The sequence below is a fragment of the Macaca nemestrina genome, chromosome 16 (assembly GCF_043159975.1).
Source record: "Macaca nemestrina isolate mMacNem1 chromosome 16, mMacNem.hap1, whole genome shotgun sequence".
Lineage (NCBI taxonomy): Eukaryota > Metazoa > Chordata > Mammalia > Primates > Cercopithecidae > Macaca > Macaca nemestrina.
Window position 1 is genome coordinate 42120033 of NC_092140.1, and position 20264 is coordinate 42140296.

The 20264-nt window shown below is 31.3% G+C and overlaps 1 protein-coding gene across 5 annotated transcripts in view; it reads left to right on the plus strand.

Moving 5' to 3' along the window:
* The window catches only part of LOC105481766 (dachshund family transcription factor 1), a 510299-nt gene that overhangs the window by 397476 nt on the left and 92559 nt on the right, over window positions 1–20264 (plus strand). The gene's annotated exons all lie outside the window — the stretch shown is intronic.

Genomic DNA, 20264 nt, shown 5'->3' on the forward strand with positions numbered 1-20264 from the left:
GTTTCTCAATTATATCTCCAGTACATCTTTTGATTTTAGTAACTTTTTTTGTATACTTAGAACACCGAATCACGTTAGTATCTACTAATAATTTTCATGAACTACATGTCAAAGAGACAAGAGTAGTCTTACAAATGCTATAAATTTATACATTATAGTAGTTTTACTTGTGATCAGATGAAATGCCTTTTCCTCATAAAAAACTATTATTCCACTTAATCTGCTTTATTTTCTTAATATGGTAGGTGTGGAATGACTCACTTCCTCACTGTTTAAGGTTTCTATATAGTTGTGCAAATAGATAATATTTTTAGAGCATTAAATGTGAGGTAGAGAACAAATTACTAATAGACTCACTTATTAGTTTCACATTGAAATTGGCTACATTTAATGATTTATCAATCATTATAAATTCCCTTATTTTATTGCTTTCATCTAAGATATTGATTGGATAACTTATTATTTGGCTTAATGAATTGGTTATCTCTAGTTTTTTTTTCTTTTTCTGCAATTTGCTAGCATATTGCTTAAACCATGAATTTCTTTCAATTTTGCTAGTTTCCAGTTGATATTTTGCATAGTCTAGTATGGAAGTGATCTACAGAGGAAGGTTATGTGTATTTTTTACTATGTCTATTTGAGTGAGAGTTTACCCCTAGTTGAAACATTTTCTTTTTCATTTTTTTCTTTTTTTGTTTTCTTTTTTCTTTTTGGAAACAGTCTTGTTCTGTCACCCAGGCTGGAGTGCAGTGGCACATTCATGACTCACTTCAACCTCCACCTCCCGGGGTCAAGTGATCCTTGGACCTCAGCCTCCCAAATAGCTGGGACTTCAAGCGTACGCCACCACACCAGTTACTTTTTAGTAGAGATGGGGTTTCACCATGTAGGCTAGGCTGGTCTTGAACTCCTGGGCTCAGGCAGTCCACCCACCTCAGCATCCCAAAGTGCTGAGATTACAGGCATGAGCCACCACACAGGGCCTGAAACTTAATTTTGAGAATAGTAATTTACAATACATTGTTTACACTGAACAATGTAATTTACATTGTTTAGTGGAGCTGAAGCTGTTTTTATTTTGCACATTTTAATTTTGTAAATGGACAGCTATGTTTTTTTCCTCAAGGAACTATAAAACACTTGTTTTCCTTCCTTGCTTAGACTTATTTAGAAACATACAGAAATGACCATTAAAAGTTCAGTGATTTTAAGAGCTTTCTTATTTTTTAATATAAAAGAATAACAACAAATTCTGAGTTTCCACAGATATCAGATTACTCTGTATGATTATGTTTTTATGGAATAAAAGAATAGAATATCTGAAATTGCATATATTTTCACTTAATATTTTTGAAGCTTTCTAACCTGAGATATAAACTCAGGTTTATATATAATGGATATATAATTATTTGACATAATAATGACTTTTCTACAAACAAAGTTGTTTATCTTATGGCTAATCTTCACTAAATACAAATAAATTTATTGTTTGTTCAAAATATCTTCCAAGTATCTAAATTTTTAAAAGGGGAAAGGATTGCCATTTAAAAACATCTTTTCAATTTTGCCTAACACTCACAGTCTACTTTTACTAAAACTTTTTTATAACCTCACATATGCACGCATATACCCCTGCATACACACAAGTGCTTTACCTTCTCTTGGTAGATGATGGAGTGATCTTGCTTTGAATGCTGTATTATAGGTTAAGAAGCAGAGTAACACTCCTGTTGTTTCTTGTGCTTGGAGCAGTTTGAATTCTTCCAACGAATTGATAGAATGATTTAACACGTTCGGTCAGCCTTGTTTGCAGGGCTTGTAAATAATAGCCAGGCTTAGGTAAATCCTAAACACACTAGAACGAATTTGAAGTTTATAAGAAATAGATCAAAAGTTAATATGGAACTAGTGGTTATTATGTTTAAATGCATAGTAACCTGATGACATTTTGAAGATATTTTAAAGGAGATACTGCCCACCTGCTGTAAAAAACTGGGTAGTGTTTTTCTTTGACTTTTCCTTGCTTACTACCACTTAATCTTGTCCTTTTGACAAATTATTCCTAGAGATGTATGTGATAACTTTGTGTATAACAATCAGTTTTGTTCCAGTAGAAGCTGTGTTTTAGATTTTCTTTAAAATTTTACTTTACCATTGTTGCTAGTATCTTATGCTACAGTTTCAGAATATTAAACAAGTACAATTGTTTTAACTACTGTGAAATTGACAGATGAAGCTGAAAACCAAAAGCACCTTTCATGGGATTTTAAACACTATTTTCCTCCATATGCCATCCCAATTATTATTTAGATATTACATTCCTAATTTACTGTTAAGGTTGATTAGAATTCAAGCCTCTCAAAAGCATGCACCAAAGGTCTTGGGCTGTGGAAAACATTTTTATAAAATAATCCATTAATGCAGAGGAGTGCAACTAAATTAGTTAGCAATTTGCTGAGCATGAATTAATGAACAGAGCTTCTTCCAGCTCCCAGAGTTGTAATTTTCATAATAACCTCAGACCTTTATTTGGCAGGTTGTTTAGTTTTTTCGTTTGAAGGTTTTCATTAGTCTAATGAGGACTGTGCAAGGGCGAGCAGTCAGCACAATTTACATGGGGAAGCTATCATAATAAATGAAGCAATTTGAATAACACGCAAGGGTTTATGCAACAAGATAAGAAGAGATTGTAGAGCGAGATTTAGAGGTAACCAATACATTAGACCAACTAATAACTGAAGTAATCCCAATAAAAGGCTTAAGTGAAAGGAATGAAATTAATGATATATACAAAGTTGTAATGATATGATACATGATTCATTAGATTAATAAAATAAGTATTCAATTGTTTTTAGTGCTTTTGGTCTAAACTTTGTTTATATCAGGCATTTTAATTAGGATTGTTCTCTAGATCACTTTGCTTAGTTAACTTTTAGACCATAGCTGAGGTTTTTAATGATATTTTTTCCTTCTTATTTAATCTTTATAGCCTTGATAGTTCATTGAATTAATTATAAGCAATATATTGTGTATAGAGATGCTTTTTAAAAGTAATTGCATATAGCTCTACCTAAGTGGTGATTAAACTTTAGGAATGAATGCTCAATATGTTTCTAAATTCTTAAAAACAACTGCTTTTGCTTCTATTCTAAGCAAGTAAAGTACCCTTAAGTTGTAATGTTCTATAATTTCATATCAAAATTGTAATAACTAAGGATTATTTTGTTGGTATATTTCAGGAGGAGCCATTTATTAAATACATTATTAAAAATTTATTATATCCAATGTAAATCTTTCAGATACAAGTTAGAAAATCTACTTTAAAAATAGCCATACATTAATTTTCTTCTTTATATATCCCTCTTTTGAAAAATGTAATCTGGTTCACAAGTGCTTGAGAATTATACTTTTGTGAAGGTAAATCAGTCTGACAATCCTGTGTGCTTTTACAAAACTGTGATGTGAAGAAAGAGCTGATAGGATCATTTAAAAAATTTTATAGCGAGCAATATAAACTTTAGAAAGCTGATCTGTTTGACATATGGAGCCAAATTACTTTAAAACTAAGTAAAATGTAATTTTCTACATAAAAATGTATCAGCCTTTACCGGATCACTATCTAAAGGGAATTCCTCTTCTCCTCAGATATCTGTATAAGTGGCCAAAATTGATGGACATTTATGAAGGCTTTGCCATTCTGTGCTCTTCTAAGTTTGGAATTACTGCATGCCTCTCTGCCTTGATTTCAAATCACAGCTTCTTGGATGTAGAAAATTTAATAGATAATTATCTTCCCTTATGTTAACGAAGGGAGCAAGTAGTTTAGTCTTCATTTGTGAAGATGTTAAAATTATGTTAGGATACTTTTTAAAAATCATGATGGCTATATATTTCAAACTTGTGATTACATTTGTCTTTATGGTTCATCATTTAAAAGACAGCACAAATGAATTATTTTGTGGACTATATTTTGTTAAAAATTTTCAATAAAAAATACTTTCAGAAGATGAGAAGATCATTAATTAGTTGAACGTTTCACAAGTTCATCCCTTTCTTTCCTTCCTTTCTTCCTTCCCTCCCTCCTTCCCTCCCTTCCTTCTCCCTTCCTTTCTTCTTTTCTTCTTTCTTTCTATCTTTATTTAAAAATCATGTAACTGTGAGATACTTTGAGTTTATTAATGAAGCATGAAAAAAAGTATATAATGCTTTTATACTTTTTTCAATTTTCCATATATTGACCTTATTATTTATCATGATTGTTATTGTTTATTATCCATTCCATCATAACACAAGTAATCTATTATGGAAAAATCTTGAATTCACAAAGTAGTTTTATATTCGTCTAAGAGATGACTATCACTGGAAGCACTCTAGCATGAAAGTAAGAAAATATCCTTGGGATTAGACTTCTCTATTCAAGTCCTGGTTAAAATTTTGAACTTGAGAAATTAGAGAACGTCGGTGACCTTCAGTTTCTCCATCTGTAAAAATTGGGTTAATACTACTTGACAAAAATTTGTTTTTATAAAAATTAGCAATACTGTTCCATCTGTATGGAGCACTGTATACATGTGCCATATCAGTCAGGGGCCTATCAGAAAACAGCTCAAAGGAGTAAAATAATTCAAGGTGTACGTACAGAAGATGATGCAGTAATCCAGGGCTTAGTAGAAGCCAGGCTGTCACATTCTGGTGCTCCATCTGATCTGCTTGCTGGGTTGTTTAATTAAGTGATCTATCCAGAGGGCATGGATGCATCCTGAAGTCACACAGATCAGAGAGGAAGGCAGAGAGGTTGGACAGTGAACCTGGAGGGCCCTGATAAGATTTGTAATTCACCAGGTTGCAAGTTCCACGAATATGTGGTTGGGTCTATATTTTTTACAACTGAATCTTCGGTGTCTGTCACAAAGTCTATCATACTGCAGTGTGTTCCATAAAAGAGAATGATTTATCTGTTCAATTGTCATTTAATATAAGTGATAGCATTTAGAACAATACAATTCAAAGAAACATTTGTGAAAGGACGTAGGAAAGGTTTGCAGTCATAATCTCTCATACATTTAAGAAAATTACAGAAAAATGATTTCTTAACAGCACTTTTTTAAAGTGAGCAATTTTCCTTATTAATTTATTCATTCAACTGTTTGTTATTACCTACTATGTGGTAAGCGCCACTGTGCTTGTTGCTAAAAAGTTAGAGATGAATGTTAAACAAAAGGACATAGGACATTGTATTTTCAAACCATACTGATAAGTTTTTGAATAAAATCAATGATAATGAAGGCTAAATCCATATATAGGAGTTTGTCTAAACTATAACCTCTATTCAAAAGCAGTCATGTGTCTCATGGCTTTGTTTTTCTTTTACATTTTACTGGCAATAATGAATACACAGGAATATTTCCATTCTCACTCTGCCACACCTACCCAATAGATGTAGTTCTTTCTACACTTATGGTTTTTTATGAGAATTTTCATAGGCAGCTGTGTGCTTTAGTGGTAAGGTGGGATAATTCTAGAGAGAGATACGTGGTGAATCACTATGATATTAAGAGAGGAGGTGTGGTTCTTCTTGGGGAATCTTAGCAGAAATAGCCTGTTTAAACCTACGGCTGAGGATCAAATGCCTTTCTGAGTTTTGCTATAGTTGTGTGCTTTAGTGGTAAGGTGGGACAATTCTAGAAAAAGATATGTGGTAGATCACAATCGTATCAGGAGAGAAGGTGTGGTTCTTCTTGGGGAATCTTAGCAAAAGTAGCCTATTTAAACCTATGGCTGAGGATCAAATGCCTTTCTGAGTTTTGCTATTATTTATAGATGGGACAGAGACTACGCATGACCTATGTCATAAAATAAGAATTGTAATCAAGGGGAATTTTTTGGAGATGAATGGTGCTACATTCTCCATATCAATATTGTCCCCCTTATTGTATCTAGAAAAATATCGAAATCAAGGCAGATGGGGAGTTTAAGCAATATATCTACTTACAAGATTTAAGTTAGATTTTCCGTGCATCTCTTAAAAAAGTACTTGGCCCATGGTGTCTGATCAAGCATGTTAGTTCTCATTGTCTACTGAGAAGTAAGTCAGAATTTTAACAGTGTCTCTCTTTAATCACAGAAATAGAAACATTATCCAAATCAAGAGCTTTTTGATGTTTTTTTCTCTGAATTGAAATTTATTCATTTATTCTTAAAGTTTTTATTGCTTATTTGTTTTAATCTTCTAAATATTTTGATTTTTCGGTTCATATTATCCTTATTGGGATTCAACTTGATTTTACAAAAAGCACTGGACTATAAATGTGTAAAAGACTCCAATGAGGAATGTGTGCTAATTCCAGTGTATCCTCCTGAGACCAAAAGTGATGCAATTACATTTTCCTTTTGTTGCTTTTGCGTTTCTAGTGAACCTAAGTCCTTCAGATCCCAATAAACATACAAGTTAAATCCTTCACATACCATAAACACAGACCATGTTGTTTCCTGACTTAAATCCAGTTTTCAAACTTAGGCAGTGGGTGAAAGGAGAGAGAAGTCTATGTCAATAATACTGGAAAGTCTCTTTTGTGCCATTAATTTCAGTTCCTCAAGGATCTTAAATCTTTCATGAATATATTTTATTTTGTTGTGATCTTAGTTGGACTAAGAGCTTTCGTCGACTTGGAATAATTGCTGATGGTACAATAGCTGAGCTTTTAATCTCCTCAAAATGCTCACTTATTGTTTAAATTGAATGTTACTTTTGGCATCAAATAGCCAAAGTTCTCAGCTTCCTTATATAGAGGTAGACTGGCTTATAAGTTCTTATTTTCTCTATAACATGTGGATGGTACAGTGAGAAACTCTGAGTTTAGACCTTAGATTAGAGTTCATATATTTTCTTTGCAGAAAAATTTGGCTTCCAATAAAATATATATATGAAACACTCACAGATTTTCAGTGTTCTGGAAATCATGACAGTGGTTCGAGATTAAACAGACTTTTCTCATTGTTTTAGACAAGGCAAAGAGGAGAGAGATTTATTTATTATGGAAAATTTTTAAGAAAGAAATTTAGAATTATAATAATGACATTATTGATATTTAAAAATCAACTATCAACACATGTATTTTTCTCTATTAATTCTTTATAACTAATAATTTAGTTTTTACCATGAAATGAAGAAACAGCATGTATAATAACTCAGATGATTGAAGAGTGAGTTATATTTTCATATTGTGATATAATAAGTTTATCTGAACCATAATGTACTTTTTATACCTGATGGACAATTTTTAAATTTGTTTTTTATTTTATTTTTCATGTATGTGTGTATGTATGTATGTATGTATGTATGTATGTATTTGAGGTGGATTTTCATTCTTGTTGCCTAGGCTGGAGTGCAATAGCACAATCTTGGCTCACCACAACCTCCGCCTCCTCAGTTCAAGAGATTCTCCTGCCTCAGCCTACTGAGTAGCTGGGATTACAGGTGCCCACTGCCATGCCCGGCTAATTTTTTGGATTTTTAGTAGTGATAGGGTTTCACCATGTTGGTCGAGCTGGTCTTGAACTCCTGACCTCAGGTGATCCGCCTGTCTTCCCAAAGTGCTGAGATTACAGGAGTGAGCCACCGTGCCCAGCCTGAAATTTGTAAAGATGAAAACAAAACAAAACAAAACAAACAAAAACAAAAACAAAAAACTGGGCAAAGATCAGTGACTTTTCCACAAATGTCAATAATTTTTTAAAAAGGATAGCAAGCTAAAAGATGTTAAATGTTTAAAAAGCTCCATAGAATTCTGCTGCAACTTATTTTTAGAACCCAGAAAATCAATATAATTGAAATAAATTGCAAAGCAGATTTCACAGGATATTCTTTGTCTTTAATAACAGAATTTAACTCTTAACACCATGTAAAAATGTCTGTGTTTTCATTTGATTACAGCAGGAGACTTCTCTTTTTTGACAACAAATGATTCATGTGATATTATCAATAAAAATGTAAAATGCCATACCATATAAATGAACTTATATATTGAAAATGTAACCTATAGAATAAGATACGTATACAAATTGCAAGTCCAGTATACTTCTTGTAAAGAAAAAGTTTTATTCAGATCTTAGAGTCAAGTAATGAATTTATGTCTTTAATTGTTATTTTCATAATTGATATTTTTATTGAAGGTGTTGCATAGTTTATTTGCATAATTAAATATTAAGACAAACTATGCCAGTTTGTTTTTTAATCATGATCATTATGTGAAATAAGCTCAAGCATACAATAAAGTTTAAAAGCCCTTACGAAAGACATTTCAGGAAACTATGAAGATACTTCCTTGAGTAACTGATACTCATTGTCAAGTAAGGAAGCAATATTTCTTTGGTGTTGGTTAGTAAATCTCTTGCATCTAGTTGTAAAGTATTCTGAAGTAAAATTTCTATAGAACCATAAAGAATCAGGTTTTTAAAAAAATAAAATTATGTATGAACTTCATTATCCATAAGGAATAGCATCATAATTTGAACTTATTACTTATGAAAATATTTCTAGGCAAGTAACGTAATTCATCATTACAGAATATTTATTTCTCTCCTACTTGACCAAAAATGCTACGTAACATGATAATCTAAATTTAACAGTACATAAAATTAAAAAGTAGCATTTCCTTTATAATAGGATATTAACAGGAAAAGTATGTTTGTTAAGGAAAGGGTTTATGGGTTAATAGATAAGCAATCATATAGATTTTTATGTTGGTGATCATTTAATCAGGGACTTTAAAATTTCTTTCCATTTTAATTTAGGCAATATTATAGAAGTTGAAGTTGAGTTTGTTAAATGTGATATTTTTACCATAGACTAAAAACCCTAATTCACGTGAGTAACATAAATTAAGATAAAACAAAAACCTACAGGTTGCTGTAATGTTCAGAGCTCTATAAGGTTTCAAAATGATCTTTACTCCATTATAAGAATTATGATGTCATATGGAATGAAAGCTCCATAAAAAATCTGGATTTTTTGATATGTAGTATCAGTTTCATTTATTAATGATAGTTATGGTGATATATGATTCTGTGATAACCCACATATAATATCTGTCCTACGAATGACATGACCAAAGGCATTTGTAATTATATTTACCTCTGAAAGATTATGGTTTATAGTTAAAACAAAAGAGGCATCCTGTCATTTTCTAAACCCGTTAAATGTGACAGAATCTATTTTTCTGCCAACTTGTGAGGACCAGGCAGAGAGCAAATTTGCTGTGGTCAGCTAAGTGTAACCACTGAGCAGGAAAGTGAATTTAATAATGCATTATTGTTCTTCACTGAAGGTGAACTGTTACAGTGCCTTTGTTATAGCAGACTTTGCCTCTGCTTAGGTTTCCAGATGCTGTGTAGATTACCTGATTAAAATCTCGAATGCATGATAAAATGTACCAGGTATACTTTTATATTAACAGAAATGCATCCATTTTAGGGCCATAATACTGAATCTAATTGGAAACGTTTTCCAATTATATTATCTAGTGAATTTATATTATAAGTAAATATGCTGTATAATATAGAATAAATGACATGGAAGTCTAAATTCATAAAGTTTATCTCATAACAATGATGTATCATTTTATTGATAAAGAAATAAAATTTTTAATATTTTTGATGCAATTAAGAATATGATCTTTTAAATCATCTTTATTTTGAATGTTATTTAAAAAAAAAACTAAATAATAGAAGACACTCTTTAAAATACAACCAGTTCTTTCATGACTACGTTCTTGGTATTGCCCTTTCTTTTCCAGTTCCATCTTTTTTGATATTTTCTCTTATAAATATATTGATCAACTATAGTTGATACCAGCATAAAAGTTTTAGTGCTGATTGAGTTGAAAATGACAGGAAATGAATAAAGCTTGGTGTAATTTACTATCTCTATTTTACCCAAATTTAATTCACAAAAAAATAAAATATGTGTAAAATAGCATCTTAGGAGAATTAGCCAGAAATACAAGCTTTATTTAGGAAAGTAGAAATCCTCGGGGAATTTGTGCATACTGATTCCTTTGTTACTGCAAGTTTTTATATTGATTAGAGTTCCTATCAGTAACATTTTCAGAGAGTTTATGAATATGTTGCAGATTGTGGGCTTCTGTTAACCGCTGGTATTATAGGCTCATGGTTGAGAATCAAACAGTTAATTTTATAGTTAATTCTGACAAGTTTCTAGAAAGTCTTTCGAAGGAAATATTTTCTGTAGTCCACAACTGAAAGGGTGCACACAACCTAATCTTTGGTTGTCATTGCTGAGCTTTATGGTTAAGAGGCAAAGAAAAGCATTTTTCTGAATATCAAGAGCACCCATCAATGAATATCACTATGGGCCATAGAACATGCAAGTTCAAGAGACAGAAGCAAAACAGAGTTGACAAAAAATAATAACAGCTAGACCCAGTGTGAGAGTGTTTTTATAGAACAGTGAATGAGAAAATGATTTTCACTATTTCTCGCCTCTTAACAAATAGAGCTGTGTGTATATGGCAGAACCATAACAATTTCAGCTGTTAAACATTTGCACTTTGAATATTTAGACATTAAACCTTTACTTCTCATTCAAAAGATTAAAAAATAAAATATAAGGAACAGTGCAACATTGAGGAATGAAAGATGACTTTTATGTGATAAACATATACATCCAATAACTGCCTAAAATAAACTCTGAAATTACCATGTCGACAATGTTAGTTCCTCTTTTTTAAAGGACAAGAAAGATGAAATGAAATTGAATGCAACAAATACATGTTTTAACCTGACCCTGAGTCTTTTGTTTATTTTTGTTTTAAATGAAATCTAGAGCTCCGTAGGTAAGATAGGTGCCAGCATTTGAAACTGCAGTCATTTTTAAACTGAGTATGTTTTTATTTTTAAACTAAATGTACTATGCTGTTTGCATTTCCTAAAAATATCCAGAAACTCTGGTAGTTTGTTGTTCAGTGCTCCCCTGGAGAATTCATGTGAAGGTTTAAATATTTTATACTGTTGATTTTATTAAAATGTGAAGATCATTTTGTGACTGGGTAAATGGAATGTCAGTGTTTCCCTTCCAAGTTCACATTCCCTTGCCTGTGTTCTTCATATTCCTTTTCCTTGCTCAGAATTCTTATATAGGTAAGGAAGACCTTCCAAGATTTCTTTTGCCACTCTTGCTTCTCCAAACACCACAATAAAATCATTTTTGCATGAAGTAATTGCTTTTTTTTTTTTTTTGAGAAAAACAAAACACCGGATAGAAATACTCCCATTACAGAACCACTAGCTGGGATTATCTACCCTAATGTATCTTCTTTGTAGTACTCATGTATCACCTCTGTAATAAAATGATGAAATTGAAGATGGCACTGAACATTTCATTCTATGATTGAAGTAATTAGATTTTTAACCTTAGTATTATTTGAATCTATTCCATTCTGTAGCCTTGAGAAATAATCAATGTGGAATATTTAAAAGAGCAGTGGCCTAGTGTGGGGCATTGAGTTTTAAAGGTCAAGAAACAATAGTGTAATGTGAGATGCAGTTTATGAGTGATTGTGTTTGCCGGTCTAGAGAAGTAGAAAAGGGTTCATCGAAAATTCAGAAGCTAGCATATATGATGCATAAAATCAGTTGGATTTGTGTTGGTTATATTTAAACTCATAGAGAAAAATATCTACATAGCTCATGTATGTATGATTTCAGTAGAAATAACTTTATGAAAAAATACAACAAATATAGTTTTACATTTTTGTGTTTGTCTAGTAAACAGAAAATATTCATTGAGCAGCTATTCTGGATCAAGCTAGATAATTCCAACTAGATAATTGGAAATGTAGATAACAGGGCACCTCATGGAGTATCATTTCTAATGGAGAAGACAAACTTGAGACAAAATTAAAGTTTAGTGTGATAAACAACTACAATATTTTCAAGATGGCATTGAGAAAGAAATGACTAATCATGAAGGAACCATTGAAGACTTTATTTATTCTCTCTATAGAACTCTAACATTGTGATCATATAGACATTCCTGAATTTTATTTGCTTTTCCCTACTTCCCCCTTTTTTACTTTCAATTATTCCTTGAGGTCTGAGGACCAGGCACTGTTCTAGCTGCTGGAAGCAAGGTGATGAACAAATCCCCTGCTCTGATAAAATTTATATTCTTATCAAAGATACCAGCAATAAGCAAGTAAATGATAAACACAGAAATGAACATATGAACTTATATTAGTTGGTGTTTTGTGTATGACTGATAAGAGACTGGGAAATGTGATAGTAGCTAGGGTAGGCTTTCATACATAGGATGGCACCAAGAGGTTTCTCTGGGTAACATTTGAACTGAGGCAGAATGATAAAACAAAGGCAGTCATAGCAAGTTCTGGTGCAGTGGAGTTGAGGAGGCATTTTAGGCAAAGAGACCAACAGGCCCAAGGCCCTCAAGCAGGATGAAACTGGCATGAATCTTCTTGGCCAGAGAATAAAGATTAATGCAGACAACATGGTAAGATAAAGTCAGGGAGGTGAAGTGATCAGAGCCTGGAGATGTTTGCCTTCTTTGGTAAGAAGTTTGTATTTTTTAAGTATCTTTTGAGGATTTTAACCAGAGGAATGACATGATTCTAATTGATTTTTGCATTGAAAATATATAATGGGGTGCGGAGCTGTAATTAAATAAGAAACTAATTAAGAGGCTATTAAAGACCTCTAGGTGAGAAATGATGGTGACTTTGACTAGGGTGTTGGCAATTAAAGTGGAGAGAAATGGATTGATTGAAATGATGTTGAGCGAATTTGTTGAGGAATTTGATAATGGGGGAAAGGATGATAGAAAGAGAAAGCTCAAGAGTATCTCCTACATTGAGATTTGCATGATATGTGAAGTCTATCCTTGTCAACCACCTTCGACCCACCATTCAGCTTACTGCCCCACACAGAATAAACACTCCAAGTTTTTGTTGAATGAATGCATGTCATAATATTTTTTGAAGATGATCTGAGGAATGAAACTCGGCACATCATTTCCATAAATGTAGGATCCTTGGATTTGCAGCCACTACGTAACAGATACAATCAAGGCATATGGAAAAAATGCAATTATTATTGATACAGTCTGTTTCTTCTCATTATTATGCTCTGTCTCTTAGACGACAGTCCGTAATCTCCTAAGTATTTACTATAAGCTCTAGGGTTTGAAATAGCAAAGATGTCTCAAGAATTTTCACTAGATATGAGATTTTAGCATTCCATAGACTAACACTTTAACCAAAGTATCTCTACCTAGATATCTGGGATAAAATTGCACTTGAGAAAGATTTCTCCTGACAAAACTGTTTGAAAGCAATTATTTTGAGCGTAAACTTTAGTTGTTTTGAGTTTTGATGTTTCTGAATACATTTATCAATAAGATACAGTTATTTAAATTAGATTTAATTGTTCTAGTTTCTTATTTCAAGAGATGATAAATTTAGCTGGATCAGTATTGTTAAATTTTTAACTAGAATAAAGTTTGAGGATCAAATCAATGCATTTCTCTTAATCATTTACTATCAAAATGAAATAGAAGTAAATAGTTTTATAAAATAAAACAAATATGAGAATTAATAATTTCAAGATGGTAATACCTTAATTATTATGTTTAACCAATTTCTACCTCAAGTTTGGTGCAAAATTTTCCGTCATTATCCAAATAAACTACTCTTTGTACTTAAGTGAATGTTTTTACTTTGATTTAGTCAACTTGGAAGACTATGTTAAACTATTGTTCAGAACATTTTTTAAAAATCATATAAGATAGCTTATTGAATCTTCAAAATATTTATACAAACATTTCCAATTGTTAAAGAACTTGTTCTAGGTATTCTGGGAAATTATCAAAAAGATTTAAAATCATGATTGGTAAATAAAGTATGTGTGCAAACAGGCTAAGTAATACAAGAGGTCACTATAAATATTTGTATGGAAAGTAAATTCAGCATCAAAGCAATGTCGTGGGGGAAAAAAAAATTACGCCTGACTTTATTTAAACCTTTTTTAACCCTTTGAATTGCTGAAAGAATGTACCATGTTTGTAAGTTAAGGAATATTTACCATGGTATTTTTATATGAGATTTGTTAAGTCTGTCTCCTTATTTCATGACCAAATTTGTGATAATCAGAATCACTCTTTGTTTTTGATTGCTTGGTTAATAATAACATGCTAAATTTTAAATGAAAATATTAATGGTGCATTATTTGGAAATTGTTACACATGCTAACGCCAGTTGAAGATTTTACATTTTGTGAAGAAAATTCACGTGATATGCAGATTAGTATGTCTATAACATCTGAAAATGCAACATCTATAAAAACGTTTCTTTAAGGATTTTCTTATACCAAACCTTAATCAGTATTATAATTATACATTTTATAATAAAGTGTTAGTATACTGAGAATGGTAAGCTTGGTTTTCTAAGTATTATTTTTCTATCTTAAAAATTAAATTATGTAAAACATTTAATATTTACTAAAATAGTTTTATAAAACATACAAAAACTCTGATTTGTTAAGTTTTTATTCTGGGAGTTGAAGAGTCAGATAGTCACTAGATCTTTTTCCATGTGCTTTTATCTTGTTCCTCACCTGTTTCAGATGAAAATAAAATTACATTTTTCTAAAATTTCAGCAGCATTATTTGCATTGAACACTCCTTTAGGTCTTATAAACGAGGACAAAATTAAGTCCACAGTTTTACTTGAATAGGTACATTTAGTGATAAATTTCAACGTGTTTTTCGTTCAATCATCTATGAACCATTAAAGATGAGTTATAACTTTAATATTTTTATGATATTGTATGACAATGGAATTTTGTTATTATTGTTTTACATTTTACCTCATAATCATTTTTTTTCTCCACACTTCAGAAGTGTTATTATTGTAAATATTAAAGATTTAAAATTACATTTTATGTTTAATTTTAAAATCTAGATACTGTTTCTTCATTTCTTTTCCTTCCACATAGTTGCAGTTGCCCACTTTGGGCATCATCAAAACATTGTCTACTCTTAGAAACTAAAAGTTCTGGTGTTGATGTTTTGGTTAATTTTAGAAGTAGAACTTCAATATGATCAATATATTTTTACTTTTCATAATGGTTTATGTAGATATTATTAAAGTAGTAAATATTTCTCAATGATTTCAAATCATTAACAAAGTAAATATGCAGTTAAATTAACAAGCATAATTTAATGTTAAAGACAACTATTTTTTAAAGATTTTTGTTCTTTTATTGTTTCTATTGATTTTTGAATCTTTCCTTCAATTTATGTACTTCATGTTTAGTATACCTCCAGTCTATCAAGAAAGTAAACAATAATAAAAATGTAAATCAGCATAAAAAATATTACCTTGCATTGAGAGAACATTTCAAAGACTTTTTATCAGTTGTTCATTTTCCCCTGTCAGATGTTAAAATCTTTTACTACTCCTCATATTGCACAGAAATGCTGGTCTACTGATAGTGTCTTCTTGTAGCTAAGCTGTGAAGAAGTCAAAATTTCATTTTGTAAAGGCAGTTATCATGAGGAGTGCTGCAGGCCTAGATTATTGGTCCTTATTTAGCTGACCCAGAGATAAGATGTCTAATTTCCTGACCAAGCTTCTCATATGTTTATGTAAGTCTTTCTCTCTCTGTGCCACTGGGGTGGGGTGGAGAAAAAGAGAAAGGATCCTTGTTGAAATACCAATAAAAAATATACACTGATGCTATTCCTCAGTACTCTTTTATTCTGGATACCTAGCTATCAATACAGTAAAAGTGTGTGTGTGTGTGTGTGTCTCACAGAGAGACAGAGACAGAGACAGAGACAGAGACAGATACAGGCAAAGAGAAAGCAAGAAAGGAAGACCTAATAAGTACATGCCCATAGAGATTTCATTGAACTAAAGAGAGAGTGAAAATGTCAAACTATTTTACAGGAAAATGTAGAAAAGGTATTGAAGAAAAGACCCTTAAATAATTTGATGAGATTATTTTGAAGAGCGTATTAGAATTTAATATAGGCCTGAAATAACTGTGGTCATGACTTCACAGTAATATCAACATCGTAGTATTTAAGCCTAATTTAAGCCACTGAGAAAAATTAGGCAAATAAGTAACAGCCAAGCTTGGTGTTTTGTCCTAAAAGATTTAAATTTCACTATCACGTTTCCTTTCCTTTTCTCATGCTGATCTTTAGATTGAAAATATAAGAAATTACGTATGAAACGTTTTTTACTTCCTTGAAAGCTGACTTCCAAATGGAAAATAGGGAAATAGAGAAAATGTTTCTCTAGAAAAATTTCTCTAATTGAGATTCATGGAAAATATAAGAAAAAATCTTATAAAATATGCTTTAAAGAGCTTTTCTCTGACTCACAGTCTTCATTGTCTTTTCCTAATAATTTCTCAAAAGAATGTTAGGATATCCCTTCTTCTTCTTTTTTTTTTTAAAGTCTTAAAACAACTTTCCCGACCAGTTATTCTAAAAGTAAAGTGGTTTATTGGTACAAGCAGGTAAACCCTGAATAGTTGTGTCTAACCAGATAAAAATATCTCCTACATGTTTCTTGGATTAAATTGTCATTAACTTTTCTCAGTATAATGTATCCCATAATTAGAAAAAAATATATTCTTAACATTATTTAAAGTTAGGCCTAGTCTTGTATATTTATTAACTGGAAAATTTTATTTGATTCATAAAAATAAAACTGACAGTGAAATATATTTATATATGATTTGCTATCTTCACAACTACCCCCATTTGTTTTAAGATGCTAAAACGAACGCAAGCCAGAAGAGGTTATTAAGGCTGTAGTCATAGATTATTGAGATAGAAGCATTTTTTTCCTGAATCTATTTCTCTAAAGGGGAAGGGAGCTAAAGTGTATTGGCTGAAAGCCGACTAGGTACCAGGATCCTTTAAACATATGAACACATTAGATAGGCTTACACCTTCCAGTTCTCCCCAATATCTCTTTCTTCACAGCAGCATCAATTTTTCATAAGTAACACAATAAGGGATACATTTATTCATGTTTATTTTCATAAATATTTTCCAGTTACTTTTATGTTGGTATTAGAGAACCTTTCCTAAATTCTTTTTGGTGGAACAGGAGTTAGTAAATAGTACATTTCCAAAAGTGTCAAATGAATATCTGAAAAATTAAAATGTATTTAATTTCATAAATGTTTCTCTTTACTCTTTTTTCCCTCTTCCCAGTATTTCTGAAATTCAACTAAATTCTTAGATAGGAAATATATCTTTTTCTTAAACTCTCTTGAAAGGTTACATTTTAACAATATAGTCTAATAATGCAATGTATTTGAAAACCCCAAAGAACTATTGTCAGCTAAAATTCTCTTTTCAGAATGATGGAAATCTAAGGATGTAACAAGTGTCCATAATAGACTTTATCATTATTTGGTTATCAGAGACCTTAAAAAACGTAGTTCACTAATATCATTAGCTTATATTCTGCTTTCCAAATGAAAGAGTGAACATTAGAATAGTAAAAATTTATTGAGTACCTAATATGCACTAGACACTTTATGGTATGAATATATATGTGCACATATATATACACACATATATATGTGATTATTCCTCAAAAGAATGATATAAAAATGTAATATTTTAAGAATGAGATCTAAATACTCAGTGTGATGGAACAGGCATTCCAAAGAGATCTTTGACTTGTGAGCCTGTGTTTTTCATTTTGCTACCCTGTTTAGAGAACAAGGCTTCTGAAAAGAAACACAAAATGGCAACATTAATAGCGAAATTACTCAGAGCCCTTAAAAATCTTACTTCTATTTTCCAGTAATGTCATCTCTGCAGATATGTATTGGGAATCGATTTTTTATCTCTTCCTTTACTTGTGTGTTTTCATATTTCAGGAGTTAACAGGCCAAGTCCTATTTCTGAGTTCATTTTAAAAATTGATAATCTCATTATGCAAATTAAATTTATTAAACAGAGTTTTACTTTGTGCATCTCATATGAGATTATAGAGTTTCCAAATTCATTCTAGAGGGCCTCATCCATAGTTGTACACCTCTTACAGATTTGCCATTTGAGTTTTTCTTCAATTCTCATATACTTATTCAAGGACAAATATCTCTTCTCTATTTATAAAGTTATAAAGACCTCCCTAGACCTTTCTTCAATAGATGCATATGAACACAATGTATTCGAAATTTGGTTATGTTCTGAAATAATTGGAGTGAACTTATATTTATACATGCATAATAAATATAACTAACTTAATAAGACATAAAATCCAAATAAATGTAGTCATTGTTAAACTAAATAAGTCTTCCTGAAAAGTTAGAGGAATACTCTCCTCCTAATAAGATATGTATCAGTATTCATATTGACAGAATTCCTGTTGTTTATTATCTAACAAGAGAAAGCTATCTACATCAATTATAACATTTTTTGAAATTATCTCACTTTTGATATTGTTTTATATATATATATATGTTTTTCTAACTACCTTTCCACCATCTGCCTTCTCCATCTGTCCTCCATCCCTTACATTGATCATAAAAAAAGAAGAAAAATAAGCCAGGAGATGATACTCTAAATCCAGCCTAGAAATTATCTTTAGAATTCTTTCTTTCTTTTAACTTTATTTGGAAGGAAATAAAATGGAATAAAATAAAAATTATTTTTACAGATGAAAGAAATCTGAGGTAAGTCTTTACCTTTCTGCGCTTACTCAATATACATTTATTAAATATTACTTATTTGACATATAATGTCAAAGTATTAGTTTCTAATATTAAGGATGTGATTATCTTAATTCACAAGATGATCTGCAAATGTAATTTGCTTGTATTCTTTTTTCTTTTCCCTTTATGAAAGAATTAGAGGTCTGTAAATAACCAAGAGAAATGAAATGTGAAACTAAGAAGGCAAGCCAAGTAGGCATGTATAGGCAACTGACTACTTTAGGCAGGGCTGCGAGCTCACCTCTTCCACTATGGGTTCTCCGCCAACTCTTTTTCCTTTTCTAAAAAGAACAATGTTGTAATCTGTTTTAAAAGTTTAAACAACTTTTTTAAAATTGATCTCTTTGTCCTTGTCCAAATAATGTAATATAACTTTCTTTCAACAAAGAATAAGATAAAATGTTTTAAAACAATCATTACCGTGTAAGTTAGTAAACTGTAAAACAGACAGCAAAGAGTACAGAAGAACAATGATGACAACATATTTTCTCTTTCTGCAAGTGCGGTATGACCTCAGAATTGATATATAGTGGTAAGAGAGCTTTATTTGTGGTTCCATGCTCTTCTAAGTAGTAAAACAAATAACATTAAATTTTCTGTAGTGTTCCAAGTCATATATGTCCACAAAGCATTACATATTTTCAATGATGGTGTTGTGTTACTCATTCAAACTTTTAGTACTTCATTTTCTATCATCAGTGTTCTAATTATTTTGTGTTTATTTCATAAAGCATGAAAGGTCTTTTAATTTGATTTAGGTAAGACCTTTCAAAAAGAGAAAAAGCCAATATAATGCAAGTATCATTTTTTAACTACCACCTAACTTGACAAAAAAGATGTATTTACATAAGTATTTTTCTTTATCAATTAAAGTTTATTAATTTGACTCTCATTGCTTATACTCTAATGGCCATTTTCCTAAAAATATCATTTCCCAAATGTTTGTTCTCTACAGTATCAATTACTTTGGGTCTTGTCTTTGGCAAAAATAAAAATACAAATAAAATATTCACAAACAACGTGGAGGTTGTTTGAAACTTTATCATCTTGATTGATGGTTTAAGGATGGTGAGTTGTTGAATTTGCACTTAAAATGAATGGTGATATACAGATGCAACTGGATTATTCCATCTGACAAAATTATATATGAAAAAGTTATCTGAAGTCTTTAGTGAATATTCTCTGAAGTTATTTTACAACAGCATAGCATAAGAGAGAGAATGGAGGCCTGGTGGCAGGTGAACCCGGGTCCACATTGCAGTTGCCACATCTATGATTTGTATAAATATAGACCAATAAAAACCACCCATATCAGCTGGGCACCATGGCTCACTGTAACCCCAGCACTTTGGGAGACCAACGCCGGTGAATCATGAGGTCAAGAGATCGAGACCATCCTTGCTAACACGGTGAAACCCAATTTCTGCTAAAAATACAAAAAATTAGCAGACTGAGGCAGGAGAATTCACTTGAACCCAGGAGGTGGA